At 39.7% G+C, this 15,944-nt stretch overlaps 1 long non-coding RNA gene across 1 annotated transcript; it reads right to left on the reverse strand.

Annotated features, from left to right (window-relative positions):
* Window positions 1-436: 436 nt before the first annotated feature.
* LOC106500461 (uncharacterized) lies at window positions 437-13,219 on the reverse strand. The gene is made up of 2 exons (XR_001295414.1): window positions 13,086-13,219; window positions 437-700 (listed from the first exon to the last, which is right to left on the reverse strand). It is a non-coding gene; the product is annotated as an uncharacterized lncRNA (long non-coding RNA).
* Window positions 13,220-15,944: the final 2,725 nt, after the last annotated feature.

The following is a 15,944-nucleotide window of genomic DNA, read 5'->3' on the forward strand; positions in this document are numbered from 1 at the left end:
AACTGAGGCATAGTGGATTTACACCACTTGCTTTAGGCAACACAGATGGTTAATGGAAATGCAGGGAATATAATTAGTAATTCTGAATTATACAGTGCTATTTTAATCACAGGACCTTGTTCTGTCTGAGGTACTTCTTATTCATTTAGAACCAGATTTGGAAAGACTCATATGAGAAGTTGCAGACAGAATCCTATAAGGATTTTCAAAAGCTGTGTTGAAACCCAGGGTGAGTTGGGTGCCTAAAACGCTCTGTGCACCTGGGCCTAAGACTTGGAAAGCAGAGCAGAGCTTAAGAAACCCAGGATTTTTCTCCAGGCCAGTACAGTACTTAAATACTTGTTATTTTAAGCATACAACATTCAATAGATCCACCTGATATCAGTGAAACTTTCTCATGTGCTGAAAATGAGGAACTTTGCTGAAACACAGCAGATTGTACAATATTTTATTTCTGGAATGCATTTCCAACCTTATTTACACTGTCTGCGTTACTCTAGATGATCATTCTCTGCAGTCATCTAGATGTTCTTCTGGTGTCTAGAAATTGAACAATGAGATCTACAGATCCCTTCAGAAGCCTTGCTCTTCATGGAATAATAGATGAGTTGTCGTTAAGCATTGGTGTGGAAAGATTGCAGTCAGACTTGGCAGTTCTCACTCTAAAAATCAAGCCTTGAAGTTTTCCTCAGTGTTGAACCTTTATGGTATAAATACAAAAGCAAAGATTAAGTTTTATAGGTAGTTTACCAGACTAAACATAGTTGTGAAAACTGTTAAAAAAGAAAGATCCCAAACATAGCAACAACCTTCACAGCGAAAACAATGAAGGTTTCAGAACTGCTGTCTACCAGCTCCACCACATGGCAAAGTAGTAATTTACAGTTCACTTGCTAGACAGAGGATAATTTAAAATTATCTCAGTCTGCTCAATTTCTTAAGCAGGCAACACCTCATTGGAGGAGTCCCAAAGAGTGAAACTATGGCAAAGGCTCATATGAAGTCAAAATGGACTTTGAAAGACTATCACTCATGGCCCGCGAGAGCACCACAACCCGATTTAGATGAAAAGATGTCTAGCTCTGCAGGGTGGAGAACAATCTCTTCTTATGCATGTGTAGGACCATAGAGCCTGATGTCTGCTTGGAGCTCCTATACATGAACATAATTTTTTCTAATTAGTACCAGAGAACTCCCTGGCTTCAGAGACAGAAAAGGAGGACCACGTAGAAACTGTGGTGCCACAAAGTACCCCCCCACTATGCCAAGAGTCCACCAACCCTTGGAATTAAAGTACCCTCTTGTATTTGAGAAGGAGAAGAATGTTAAGAGACATGAGGGCAGGTGCTCCAGTGTTGGCCCTGGTCATTTTACTTTTCCTGGAGATGAAACTCACACTGTAGAGAAAATGGACTTCTGTGCTTCCAGGAGTCACACACAGCTGATATCCATAGCCTTCACAAGGGGAGACATTCTTAGCAAAGGAAGCTGATGGATCTGCCTTGTGAAAAAGTATGGCAGGTTCATTAAATTTCTTATTCAGAACACAAGTTCTCTGGATTGTCCCAAGTCACACTACTGGATAAATGAGTGAGCTAGACATTTCCTTTTCTTTTTAGTTAAAAACTCAAACAAAACTCTCATAGCTTGTAGAATGGCCTGACTTCAGCATAGATAATGTTTCCATTCAGAAAACTGTAAGGACTTTGGGCAACCCTCTCCCTCATTTTCTCTTGACAGATTTAGGTGCCTTAGTCACTCACATTTGTAAAATTTGGTCTTGACTGCTGTGTTCCTCAGTGTCTATGCCTCAGAAATGGTTATATTCTCTTTACTTGGAAACAACACTCTGTGGCCATTCAGTAAATACTATTTGTAAAATATTTTGGGAATCCCATGAAGTGTACCCAAAGTGCAAAGTGCAAAAAAACCCCAACAATCAAGTTATGGGTCAATTACTGAAGGAAGTCCTAACTCATTAATTAGCTGAAATTTCTGTAGGGATACTTTTCATTTGAGTGTTTATCTAGCATTGTTCTAGCTGTGTTCTCATAAAATATCAGCTTCTTTGTTATTAAAAAAGAGTTTTAAAGTTGAAACACAGCAACATATTGCTTTTTTGTGACTTCACATTTTTACAAACAATTCTGCATTTTTATTATAATCTACATTTTTAATATAATCTGAGAAAGTACATTCTAATTCTATTTTCAAATCTAGAACAAACTTTATTTATATGGATTCTGATACAAGAAGAATCTCCAGCTATTTTCTGTTACCCCCATGAAGATTTATGAGAGAATTCAGACAGTGGAGGTAGCTAGTATTTTTAAGTAGCCTGGTCTTACCAGAAAAGACAGGGAAGATTAGGACTTCCAGATATATCTAATGTAAAGCAGAACATACTTGACTTCAAATCTCAACAAGAAAATGTTGTATGTTTGTGTGTCTGCATAAAAGTGGGGGAGTGTGTCTGAGAAACAGAACATTGTGTAAAGTACAAGAAAATAGAGAATACTAGCTTTCGATCATTGCTATTTTGACTTCTAAATATACTGGACTTTCCTGGCCACATTTTCCACCTCATTCAACAATAGTCTGCTCTCTCTAGGCAGTGATTTTTCATTTACTAATCATTCACAAGTTACCATGAAATAAATAGGCTCATAAACTTAACTAATATTTACTTTAAGATAGTGCAGTAGAGCTTGCCCCATGGGAGATGAAGTAGGAAAGCACACATATAGTAGTGAAGGCGGATGTGCATTCAAATCTGGAGATAAGAACTCAGTGATAGAAGTGGCTGAAAAAGGTTGAAATATTTTAAATGAATAATTCTACTTTGTCAAATTAAAAAAAAGTCACAAAATCATCCGGTCCATGTCTTCTATAGTGGATGCAGATCAAATTATGGGTTTTATTTTCTTTCTGAAATGTCCATTTCATTCTAAGTTCTGTGTTTCATTTTGAGATTTGTGCTTTGAAACTAAATATTTACCTTTAGTGTTTCTTTCTGAGTTTCTCTGTGAGCTGTCCCATTGTCCTCTATGTTCTTTGATATTCTGGCTGCACATTTTTTCATCAAATAAGCATAAATAAAAATCAATGATTTCTGTGAAATTTATTCTAATAGCCTTTACACTGAACAACAATTTTTGTTGTTTCCTTTTATTCCTATTCCAAGACGACATAAAATTTCAGATAGTATGTACTTTGGCATGGCTGTCAAATTTTCAGAGTGCAGTAGTCACCATGATGCATGTGGGAGGAGAAGAAATGAGCCACTTTCCTTTATATCTTTTCCGTTTGTCTCATCTTTAAGGGTGGAAACTATGAAGCTTTTCAGTCTAATCATTCTTCACATCATTTCTTGATAAAATTCTCAGCAGTCAGCAGAGATTTAAGAAGGAAAAAAAGATGTTCTCTGTACCATGTTTCAACATTTGGAAACATATTTTGTTTGCAACTAAGATTTGTGTCAAATAAGGATGTGATTTTTGATTAACTCTTTACAAGTGATTGCATCTTTAGTGCTGGAATGTCTTGATATGCTATGATATATCAAAGAACAACTTCAGTATATTCATAGTCTGAGTACTGAAAATAAATATGGAAGTGAGACAAAAAGCAAAAACACCTCTCAGTTTGGGGAAAAGACAGGTCCACATTTATATTTGTCACTTAACCTAGGCCTATTGCAAATTTACTCTAAGTGACTTAGAATTCTGATTGTCAACCAGGAAAAAAATGTTAAGTTTTTTTCGAATGAAAAAATGTTCCTGCTGCTTTTTTTAGTGGATTGTTAGGTACAAGCTGAGCTACTATGCGGAAAGAGAAAATTGCATTTTTAAGGTCAAACATTACAATGCAGAAGTTTACCTTTCAGGATTTATATATAAACACAAACAATAAAACGATACATTATAAAAGCAGCATCATACAATAAGCTTCCTGAGGTATGTAACTTGCCCATGGAAGCTTTTCTTCCCTTGAAATGCTTTTAGTCCTTCTCCCACTGGGAAGTGACAGGCTGGCATTTGGAAGAGGCCTTTATCAAAGGAGCCTGCTGTTACCTCCAAACTTGATGCTGCTATTGTTGGTTACAAAGGAGGCTGGATACTTTCACAGCTAATTGCTGCAATCTGTCAGCTATGAGATTTAGGGATTGGGTTTTATTCAAGGGGATCTCGATGTTCCTGTAAGGATGGCTATGGGGTTGACAGCTACCTCCTGTGGGTTGTTTCTCACAGAGGAGAGACCAAGCCCACAGTGGGGTTGGCCTGCCATAAACAAGGCCAGTGGGGCTTTCCTCTACCCTGAGAAAAAGAGAGCTTTTCTCTAGCCTGAAGGTAGCCATAAAAATAGCTCTGTTTTGACCATGACAAAGCATCTACTGAAGGAAATGTTAGTGTGAGGAAGGAGGTGAGATAAGGGTTTGTAAAAGGTTTGAAGCAAATGGCACAGTTCAGAGAGGAGAGGTTGGCTGGCTAGTGACACGCATGAGTAGGACAGCGGGAACTGCACAGAAAGATTATGGCATGGGACAAGTGGAGGACAGAGCAGTCAGGGACTTTCCTGTGGTGTCCTCAACATAAATTTCTTGAGACTGAATGGTTACATGAGTGAGCGGAGAGAGCATGCTCTAGGGCAATCAAGGCCCACTGGTAGGACTTTCTTCTAGCACTTGGGAGACCCAACACCACAGTCCCCAGCTGTCTAAATCAGATCAGAGTCTCACACCTGCATTTCTGACAGACCAAATAAGTGCCACAAGCACCAGGTTAACTTTCCTGTTAGATCTGTTTTGCTTTGTGTATATAATTAAATATTCCTTGGTCTATGGAGACTGTAATGGGATTTTTCTCATGCAATACAGACATCTATATGTGCTAAGGTTTCTGTATTAGTTAGTGGAGATAATAAACACTCTACAGGCAATTCATCAGACCTATTTTTAGCTGAAGAGGAAATTAACATATAGCACAGACAGGATTAAGAGATGTGAAAGTTCTTGATTCTGGGAGCTGAACTTGGAAAATAGCTCTCAGGAAGGACAACTTGTCAAAAGAAGCTGTATGATATATCCAGCCAGGGAGAGCTCTGTATGATGCTTATGTGAACATTAGTCCATGAATTTGATGTCACTCCTTATTTGCTGAGGAAATTTAAGTCCTCTCCAGGTGCCAAGTTGCCAGCCAGCCATAACAATACTTTATCCCCAGTTTTGGTTCTGCTCCAAGCTAGCAGGTTTCTGACACATAATATATATTGACAAGCAGAACCTCCTGAACAGCATCTGAATAGCCACACTTCATTAGCATGCGAAGCATAGACCCAGGGAGCTCTTCAGAAATGTGTTTGGATGGGAGAAAATTTAGAACAGATAAATTAATAATTAATAAATCAATAAATGCAGGGAGTAAGTCTGCTGGCCTTTGCAATAGCGACAGAGTACAAACAGTTCAGTGGATGACTGACTTCTGAAACTGCAAACTGGAATTGGCAAAAGGGGAGGGAAGCAAAGTTGCATTTAGCTACATAAATTATGAAAACATTATGATATCTCATGCAGAAAAAGAAGCAATTTCTGTGTGCACAAATGTAGTTTTTAGTATAAGGGTGACTGGACACTTTTATCCAGAAAGTGGTGAAAATTGACTGCAATTACATATTATCCACATTCTCAAGCAGCATCAATCTCTGTATCTGAACATCTCATCCTAACTTCAAAGGAAAACATAAAACATTCCTGTGTATGTATCATTTATAGTTTGTTGGGTTTTTTTTAACTAAAGACAATTATGCTGGAAGGTCCACATCAAAGAAAATGCCAACCTTAGGCCTTTTTGCGCTATCCAGGAGTGGACAGGAAATGCAATGGATATTCATCTATTTAGGGTATCCCATCACATACACTGGTCAGAATATGTTCTGCAGTATTGATGGTGGTGAGATTAAAGTCTGTGTTTTCTTGAAAAAGCTGGATATCATCATAACCAGCTGTTCTGATTTGCTGACTGTTTATTAACATCTCTAGTAATTATGCATGGCAGATTTCACGAGAACACAGTCATACAGCTTGTGTAAATTAATGCCCTCAATAAAACTTGCCTAAGCTTATGCAGTTAGCTCCTTTGTTAAAGTGCATTTTCCCCGTTAAAATATTTAGTGGTTCCAGGCATATGCCCCCTCTCAGGCACAGGCTGTGCATGTTTTCTGTGTTCATTCTGAATGAGAAACTCTCTTTGACCCAAATAAGGGTTCAGGGTATGGGCCATATGCTAAGAATATGGAAAGTTATTTGAGAATATGTTCATTTTCTTTACCCTCATCAGAACTCCAGTATTGGTGTCACTGCTGGATGGTCTCCTTGTAAATGGATCGACCTGGGCCACTGAGGTCAGTGGAAGTTTCATCTCTGAACGAAATGAGAGGAAACATTCATGCCCATTGCTTGTACCAGCTGCCCCTGATTCCTCTGATGAAGGGGGCTGTGGACAGACCTCTGGTCTCTTCTGGGACCAGGTGTACCCAGGGGAGAGTCCTTCCCTTGCATCTGGAAGGATCCCAAAACAACACCAGGCAATTTCTCTTGTCCCCAGTCTCTTCATGTTTCCCAGTGAGCACATTAAGGTTGGGCTGAAGCCTTTCTCAAATGCCATTTATAGGCCCATCAGATCCAGCCCAGACAATGCAATTCAGTGCATGTAGGGATAGGATTTATCTCACCTCACTTGTGTTTTCTGAAAGTTAAGCATCCTGTGTGAGCAAATTGTGTAAGTCTCTCTATATTAAGCAGGGAGAAATAAGCATAACCTCAGGGTTATTCATCCCATCTTTAGATAAGAATAACAGAATGTAGCAAAGAAATTATCATCTAGATGTACAATTATTCACTTTAGAAATGACTTCAGAGCTTGCCTTAGAAAAGGCCATAGCAAACGAGGGTTTGGGTAGCTGGATAAAAACCCTCAATTCAAGAGCCAGAATCCTGAAAGATATTTTTATTCAGTGCAAGACAGCCATAGGAGAAGATAGCTCTGATATGGATAAAAAAACTAGGCAACCTACTGAGGATTAAGGGGTCAAGATGTTTTGTTTTTTTTTTCTTCCTTTAAAAAAGCTTTTTTTTTAAGTTCTTCAGGAAGGAATCATTAAAAACAGGCAGAAGTCCTCAGTGAGAGTATGCGCAAAACTATCTGTGCTATTTTTCCTGTTTGAGTTTTAAAGATAAGTTCATCTAGCCCTGCGGCATTTCGGGTACTCTGGCCAGCTGACCCACTCAATGCATCAGGATTAAAGCATTTTCACACTGTTTGCATTTTTTGTTTTCTTCCTGAGCCTACCTGGAAAATGTTAGCATGAAACAGTTCTTTTAAAATAAATATTCATTTATTTCTTAAAATGTTGCAAAAATCAAGAACCCAATAACTCTGTTTAGTCTAATATTAATGCCACATCCTTTAAAGAAATGTAGGTCCACTACAGATCTTGTTTTTTACATGACCCACACCGCCCAAATTTCAGTTTGAAAGGACGCATGAATGATGCTTTGAAAGTCCCTGTTATACAGGCAAGGTACTGTCTTGGTATAGAGTACTGAATACTGTCATTGCATTTTTCAAACAATACCCATGTTTCATCTCAGAGATGGTTGCTTTACATTAAAATAATTCCAATATAAACAGTTTGTTATGAGCTTATGGTAGTTCTAAGCTGTATGCTCAGCAGCGTATCCTATTTATCAGCTGTTGTGACATCTTGCTGTTTCTAGCTCTATAACCCTACACTTACATATACACAAACATATGCACACTTACACACACATACTTACGAAACATGTCCATGAGTCTTAGTGCAATTGTCATCTTACAGTGACAGAACATCAGCGCTGGAGGGTAAAAGGTTGTATTTTTCTATAGATGAAGCTCAGGTTAAGCTACAACAAGGCAAAGCTTCCCAATTGATCCGCACCCTATCTCTGTCAGTGTATGGCTATACAACCAAATAGGTGAGAGAGGAGCTCATGCTTCAGAGCTACCAATTGCCTTCTTTTTGATACATCTGCTAACAAGAGCACTCTTTGGGAGAGGAGTTTTGTGGATGGTGACTCTTTTCGCAAGAACACGGGCGAAAGCACTATCCCATTTCATCCTGGGCAATACCAGAGTGGAAATGCCTTATGCTGCTATATTCTTTTAGTTTCACATTTTTACCTACTATAGATTGTTGTCACATACCTCTGGGGAATGGGGAACACAACAGCATATGTATTTGCGCTCCCTTTATACTGATGCAAATAACGATGCAAAGCGAAAGGCAATGGTAAATTATGTACCTTGGGGCAGGTTGTAAGCCTTTACATGCAACAGTGATTAATTACTCACATAAACAGCCTGATTAACTGTAGTGAGATTATAATCAGGTCTCAAGTCTTTTGTTTGCACAACAGTAAATCAAGGGAAAGTGCAAAGACAGAAATTAGAGTGCATGTTTCTGTTTGTCTGTATGTATACATATAAAGACACATCCCCACAGAGTAGGTAGAAAGGAGGAATAAATGTCAGCAGGGAAAGTCTGTTGGTTTTTCTTATGTTATCAAATGTGTGGACAAACCTGTGATTTATTTTCCATATTTTGGATGCAACCAGTCAATGTGTGCTGTGCAGCTGTGACATAAAACTTCTTTCAAAGAGAGCTAATGCTAAAGCAAGATATTGCAAATATGTGACCTGTGTTCTGGTTTTGTAAAATATTTTTCTAATTTCATCGCTCCAGGATAGAGCTTTATGACTTAAGCCAGAATCGTTGAAAAATGTTGCTGCTTTGCTACTGCAGGCAAAATCTGTACAGAATAGGATTTATAATATATACAAACTCTCAGACAGTTCCTTTAAACTTACGGAAACTCCTATAATAGAGTTTTACTGAAGTCCAAAATAAGTCCTGGCCAAAGTTTTTGCTGAATCTGTTGAATTCTAAAGCAGGCCTGGGTCTCAGCATGATTTTCCTACTGTCTCCTGAACAAAAACCACCTTATATTCCACCCAGGAGCATAACCTATAAAACACGCACAATAAGATGTATAGAAATCCATCTCTCCCTGCCTAATGAATTTAACCAAGATCAACAGTTGTGTGAGATCAGTTTTGGCAGAAACTTGTGCAGGTGCAGGTTTCTATTGTTGTGCAGTCAAACTATGGAACAGGAGTTTTCTTGTGCTTGAATAACCTCTACCTTTCCTTCCAGTGTTTTAGTGAGTGAGTAGTGTATGTTTTAGGCACAATATCGTACGTGATACAAAGCATGCACACCATGACAGATGCAGTTCACGGGGTTTTTTTCTGAACCTTTTTGAAAGACAACAGACATGCTCCTGTCCTACAGCTGTCCTAGATGTATCTCTTGAATAACATGGATGTTGTCTGTGGAAAGAGGGTGTAAAGGCAAGAGAAAAGCCACAGAAATGGGCATTTGTCTCATGACAATCTTTTTCCCCCAATGTGGGTGTGTATGTGTCTAGCTGCATCCAATGTTATGCACGCCAGCCAAAGAAGACATTGGCAGCTGGGGTATCTCCCATCTTCCTGCTTCCTATTGCCCTCTAGCACTGTCCCTATTTGCTACCAAGCAAGTGGCACTTGGTAGTGTCTTGCCACTGCCATGACACACCTGAGTCCATTTTTCTAGGTGCAACAGCAGGAGGCAGAGCTTTAGCACACCTGCCCCCCTCCATGTCTCCTGTTGCATCTTGCCCTTGCCGAGACCCTTCTGCACCCAAACGTCCTGAGGGCTTAGGGTGGCTTCTCCAGCGGAAAATTCCTGTATTTTCTCTGTCTGATGTTAGCATTAATTAGCATGACACAACAGCTTTCCTTACAGCAACTTCCTTTTTGAGTGCTATGGCCCCCTCAGTGTAATGGCAAAGTACCCATCAGCTGAGAACACACTGATTTACAGCAAAACACAGGTCTGGTGCTGGCTAGCAGATGTACCCCCTTCGTGCCTGGGGACTGATCCAAAGCCCACCAAAGCGAGTGGAAAGATTCTCATTGACTCTGGTGAGGTCTGGATCAGATCCCCGTGGAAAAATATGCTTGCTGTGAACTGCATATAGGGAAATTCCATTTATAGAGAAGTCAAATGAAACGCTCAAATTGCTTCAATCCATGAACAAATTACTTTTCTACTTATAATGAATTTTGTCTTATAGGCCCCAGTCCAGTCAGACACTTAAGCACCTGTGTATCTTTTAGCTGATGAATAAATCTCACTGAGACAGTGTGACCAGATTGCTGAATCTGGGCAGAAGTGCAGTTTTTTCAGTGAAAAATAAGCAGGTTTTATTTATTTTATTCAGAGATGTATGATATGTGCAATTTTGCAGTAGCATGTGATTAAAAAAAATCCTGACATTTTCAATCATGTATCTACTGCCTGCATGTTTAGGAAATTAGCTAGCTTAGCTTTTGATAAGTAACTATATAACTTGGTTCTTTATTAGAAATGGCACGACTTCATCTTTTTAGCTAATAATCTCAGTTTGTTTACATATGTCACAGATTTTCAAAAAAATGTTGTTTAGACATGTTACATTTTATAGCATGTCTTGCTTAATAAAAACATAAGAGAAAATGAAAACACAGTTTTATTTTCTACTGCTCACAGATGGCATCTCATGTTGCCAAAATCACCTAATGCAGCTTTCATCTGACTTGCAGCATTCTGAGTCCACTTCTTGTGTTTTGAATTGCATGTAATGACCATTTCAGTGCCATCTGAAAGCTGAAGATTCAGATTTAGAGATTCACCCTTTTCATTTATTTTTGTCCCCCAACTGCAAAAGTAAACCTCAGAACTGTTACTTTGGTTAGTCCAAGTATTTGAACTTTCCAGTGGTTGCTGCTATATAAAAACATAGATATATATTTAAATATATGCTGCACTTTCCCTGCCCCAGACAGACATCTGGCCAGTTCCCATCTGCTGACTGTGACCTGAAGCATTTTTCTCTCTCTCTCATTAGTTTGGGCTTTTGCTGAGGTTCAGTAGCTCACACATGCTGATCCATCAGTTGTTTTTATTGGCAAACAGGTCCATCATTAACAATCAGAAACTACAGCATCTGCTAATTTAAGTGGAAACCACATCCTGTTGTGCATTAGGTGTTTAGCAGTGTGGTTATTTATCAAAACAATGATTAAGTGAAATACACGTGTGCAATATTAAGGATATTTCAGGCTATAAATAACACATTTTATTTCTCTTCACCTTTAAACTAACATAGGCATTTTACCACAGGGAAAAAATTGTCTAAATCTTTCTGGATAGTTTAACACTGGAAACCTTGGTCAACACAACGCTTGTCTGTTAAAATCGTTTGCATGCCTTTTTATGCTGGGTGGGCTGCCTCTACCAGCAAACACAAAAGATTATGGAGGGTTCTGAAAATGAAGAGTTGGTGTAGCATATCTCAGTGGCACACAGCCCACATAGGCTTTTGCTTCCAGAAGCTCAGAATTGCAAAGTAATGAATTAATTTCATTCAGAAATGCATTTTCAATATTTTAATGGCAGCAGCAGCAGCAGCACAAATTGCCCCCAAATTAACAAGTACCCCTAGTGGAAAGAAAACTTTTTTTTTTTAATAAAGGATTTTCCATAACTTGGATTTTAGTGAACATACCTTCAGTGTTCTTCATGAGCAACCATAATCTGCTTTTAGACATTAGTAGATATCACATTGCCAGATTTGGCTTTCTTAGATATCATGGCCCATTAGCTAAATTCAAATTGATTTGTGGCATGCCACTTAAAAGATACATCCAAAACTGTGCATTCAAGGCTGGTATTTTCTGTCAGTCAGATATTTTACTTATTTAATCCTACAACAGCTGGCATGCAACGAAACCAGAAAATATTGACAAGATTTGGAAAAATTAGAGTTTTGAAACAAACCTTTTCCTGAGCTATGAAAGCGTGAGAAGCATAAAAAACTTGTGGGTGGCAGCAGGGTTACACAGGTTGACTCTAGCCCAACACTTGACGCTGTAGGCGTCCGGGAGGAAGGACTGCTGTCCCTTCTTCCAAGGCACTACCTTTGGGGGGCTGTAGTCCTTTTAGAAACTCAGAGCTAGGGGTGCAAAAAAAGTGTAGTGTATGTCAGCTGTATCGAAACATATCTTTATCATCAGTAAAGGAGGAAAGCAGTTTAATTACGATAAACTTAAGAGCAAGCAGAAGCTGGATGAAATGCCCATTGAGGTCAATGGGAAGACTCCTGCTGACTTCAGAGAAGTGAATTGGGTCCCAGCCTCAGACCTCTGAAGCAAACACAAAATTTGTTTAGTTTTGTGCTTTTGAACATAGCTTTATTTTCTAAACATAGCCCACAAACAGTTATGTGTCTGTTTCTGTGATCCTCTCCTCTTATGAAGTCATTCCAGCTCCTCTATCAGTAAACTTCTTGTAATGTATTTCATGCTTAGTCTTCAAAGAAATGTTAACATTCACAGATAAAAGCCTCTGTATGCTGTCCATGCCGCAACTGTCACCATAAACCCAGAAATGATGACATGAGCGGATGATAAATATCCTCACACAAAAAAAGTATTTTTCACGGGAGGTGAGCGAGCCATAAGCAAACCTTTGTTGCTCTATCTGTGAACCGGAGGACCTGTCCTCCCCTTGACATGCCTGGCGGTGGGCAGGCTGGCTGCTACCGCTTGCTGACACCATGCGACAGAACAAAGCATCGACCCCGTTTTGATCCCGCCGTGCCGAGCGGGCCAGGCTCAGCACCGCGCTCCGCCACGGCCCCCAAACACCCGCTCCTGGCCCCGCGGAAGAAAAAAGCTGGTCATTGACTCTGCACAGAGAGTGCCGCCCCCCACATCAAAAAGGCACCAGGAGCCTTCATACAGGTCTGCACTGTATAATGGGTAGATTTTCAGCAAGTGCTCAGAAGACAAATGAAGCTTTTATCTGCTTTCCAGCCCTCTGCGATAGGAGTTTACGTTAAAGCCACTTAACTGTCTAGAGTGCAGCCCTGTGGATTACCTGTGTGTGTGAATCGAGTACGTTACCTGATCACATGAGCGCTGAGGATAAGTTTTTTATAACTAGCTTTTCTCTGAAGGGATCTCCAGCTACTTCGGGAGTCTCACAAAGAAGTGCTCCAAATGAGGCAGGATTAAGAATAAGCAATACCTCACTTTGGTTTGTGTTTCTCTGAGTTCGTTTATTCAGCTTTACTTATTCAGTCACTTATTTGTGTGCTATAACACTGGGAGGAGGAATAAACCTTGCAAAGTATGCAGCCTGTATAACCTTTATAGCTTCATGGGTTAAATATTACATGAAGAAGGGAGTGAGAATCATAAAAGGAAATATCTCTTTCTGGGCTGGAATTCAAATGACTTGGCAATTTTATAAGAGTTCCCAATTTAAATTGCTAGAGTTAAAAATGTTATTTTACCACACTTTTTTTTTTGAGCAGAATTAAAAGTAATTAGCTCTCCAGAACATTTTAAAATTAAAATAATGATGAAAGATGTGAAACCTGGTTAAAACCACTTGGAATGATGCACCCTTTTTCAGGAAATCCTGCATGTGGAAGAGGAATTGCAGAAGGCTAAATGCTGGTGTGTGCATTTTGGGGGCCTGGTCGGCCCTCCCCCAGCAGCTCACCAGGCAGGGGACTTTGTCCCTGTGGTTGGTGCTGGCAGAAAGGCCCATGTGCACTGCCACTGGTTGCCTGCCGGCATGGGGAGCACCTCTACAGGGCTGACGTGCACCCATTGGCATTGCCATACTGTGGCAGACCTTCTCTAGGTGGGTTGTCACCCTGAATGACTAGAGGTAGTTGTCTCAGAAACATTGCAAATGTGTGACACAACATCTCCCCACCACCACCACCTCCGTGAACATGCCTTTCCGACAGTGGAGGTCTGCCTGCTGGGTTTCTCCGCTGCCCTCCCCACGGTGATGTCCTCCTGCTGCGACATTATCCATGCTACACTGTACTGTAGTGAGCTCCCACTCACTTTTTCCTCGCTTTGAGGATATTTTTTCTTTTGTTACCAAAGCGCCCCAGAGCTGGTTGGGGCTTTCAGCAGCCTCTTGGCTGTCAATTAGCCTGTTTTCCTCTTGCTGTGTCAGTGAAGGGAGACAGCCACTCTCAGCCCCCTGAGATGGCATTTTGCCTGACGAGAGATGACATGATGGTCAGGAGTGGACCTACACACCCCAAAGCCCCAGAGACCCGTCAAAAACAAAATGTGAGAGGAGGAATTACACGGGTCAAGCTGCTTTTGCTCTCCACAAAAATAGATGGAAAGCCAAGGGAGATACCCCCCCAAACCTTCAGAGGGTATGAGCTAGAGCATATGAAGGGCACATTTTAGTAGGAGAAAAGAGTTCATTTCTCAGATCAGTGGGTCTGGTTTATTTAGTGATGAATTTATGGTTTCTTTATAATGTTCCTTTAAATCTGAAAACCGTCTGCTGGCTGAAAAGTGACTCCACCGCTGTGCCTGATGTATTGTACACACTGTATGGATGCATTGTGTACATGAGGCTGCTCGCTGTCTTTCTTGGAAAGACATTACAGTTTTTTTATTCCTTGCCTTGTTGTTCTAATAAATTAAAAGACCATGCTGACTGCAAGTTAGTACTTCTGTATGGAAAATAACATAACTTATCACTCATCACTGGTAATAATACTTGGCCTGAAGACATTCCTTTGACAAGCCTGGTGGTGATCAGTTTGTGCCCTAAAGGATTATACTTATAACTCTAGATAATACAATTTGAGATGATACTTTTATTTATAAAAATATAATCTATGTTTGAAAGAATCTGCCCTAGCTATATCTTGTGACAATGAGACACCTTCTCTTCAGACTAGGTAAGGCCAAACTTCAGATTGACAAGACAGATTCACTGTGACAGAGTGAGAAGGGTGGAAGGAAAGAAGGAAAAAAGGGAGGCTGAATGGAAGTGCCACGTGTCCCTCATCTGCTCTACATGGCATAAAATGACACACAACTTTAATACAGTGTTATCTTTCCCTTTGTCTCCCAATTCTTCTGTAGATTTTTGTATTTACTATGGTTAAACTAAAAAAATCCTCAGTCCACTTTCTGCTCTGCCTTCTTTCTTGTTCTCAGATAAATTTAAAGAAAATACAACTACTTTTTTCTTACATCGCTTATGAACACTTCTATTTTGGGAATTTTTTATGAGAATTCTGTCTAGTTATCTTGTAATGATATCTCATAAATTTAATTAAACAAATAAATAAATACACACGGAATCTTTTCCCAGGACAATTTGTGGTTGCGTTGTCTAATTAAATAGAAAACATTTGGCAGGTTCAGCTAAACAATGACTAAGCTTCCAAATGCTGATAGCGTAAATCAAACTGAGGCAAAACATGTGATGTTTGTCCATTTCATGAGGACAATGGGGGCCTTATGGTGTTATTTAATGCTTGAATTTGGCCTTAATTCTCTTGATTTTGGTCAAAGAGAATGACTAAATCCAAAAAGATCTGAAAAGATTGCAGCTTTGCCAATTAAATCCATATAAAAGCTGAGCCTGGGACTTCAATTTAACTGTAGGGTCAGCAGTGTGCTTGTACTTTGACGGTATTTCAGTTGCATGTGTCAATAAGATGAGGATAAAATGTATCTCTGAATCAATCAGCCAGTATCTTTTTCTCAAAAGCATAACTACAGTGGTTTAAAATCTCTAATGTGCAAAAAGCAAATAGGGACTTTGCATAGCCATGTGGCTGGATCACTTTATGATTCACTTCTGATGTGCACTTAGACGTACATGTGGAAGGCACTTGAGCTTGCAAAAGTAGATACTGACTTTGGGCCCTATTTTGTGAAGATCAGGCCCTTGGTATCAAGATAGGATAGAAAGAGTGAAAAGAT

The sequence above is a fragment of the Apteryx mantelli genome, chromosome 1 (genome assembly GCF_036417845.1).
Source record: "Apteryx mantelli isolate bAptMan1 chromosome 1, bAptMan1.hap1, whole genome shotgun sequence".
In the NCBI taxonomy this organism is placed as follows: Eukaryota; Metazoa; Chordata; class Aves; order Apterygiformes; family Apterygidae; genus Apteryx; species Apteryx mantelli.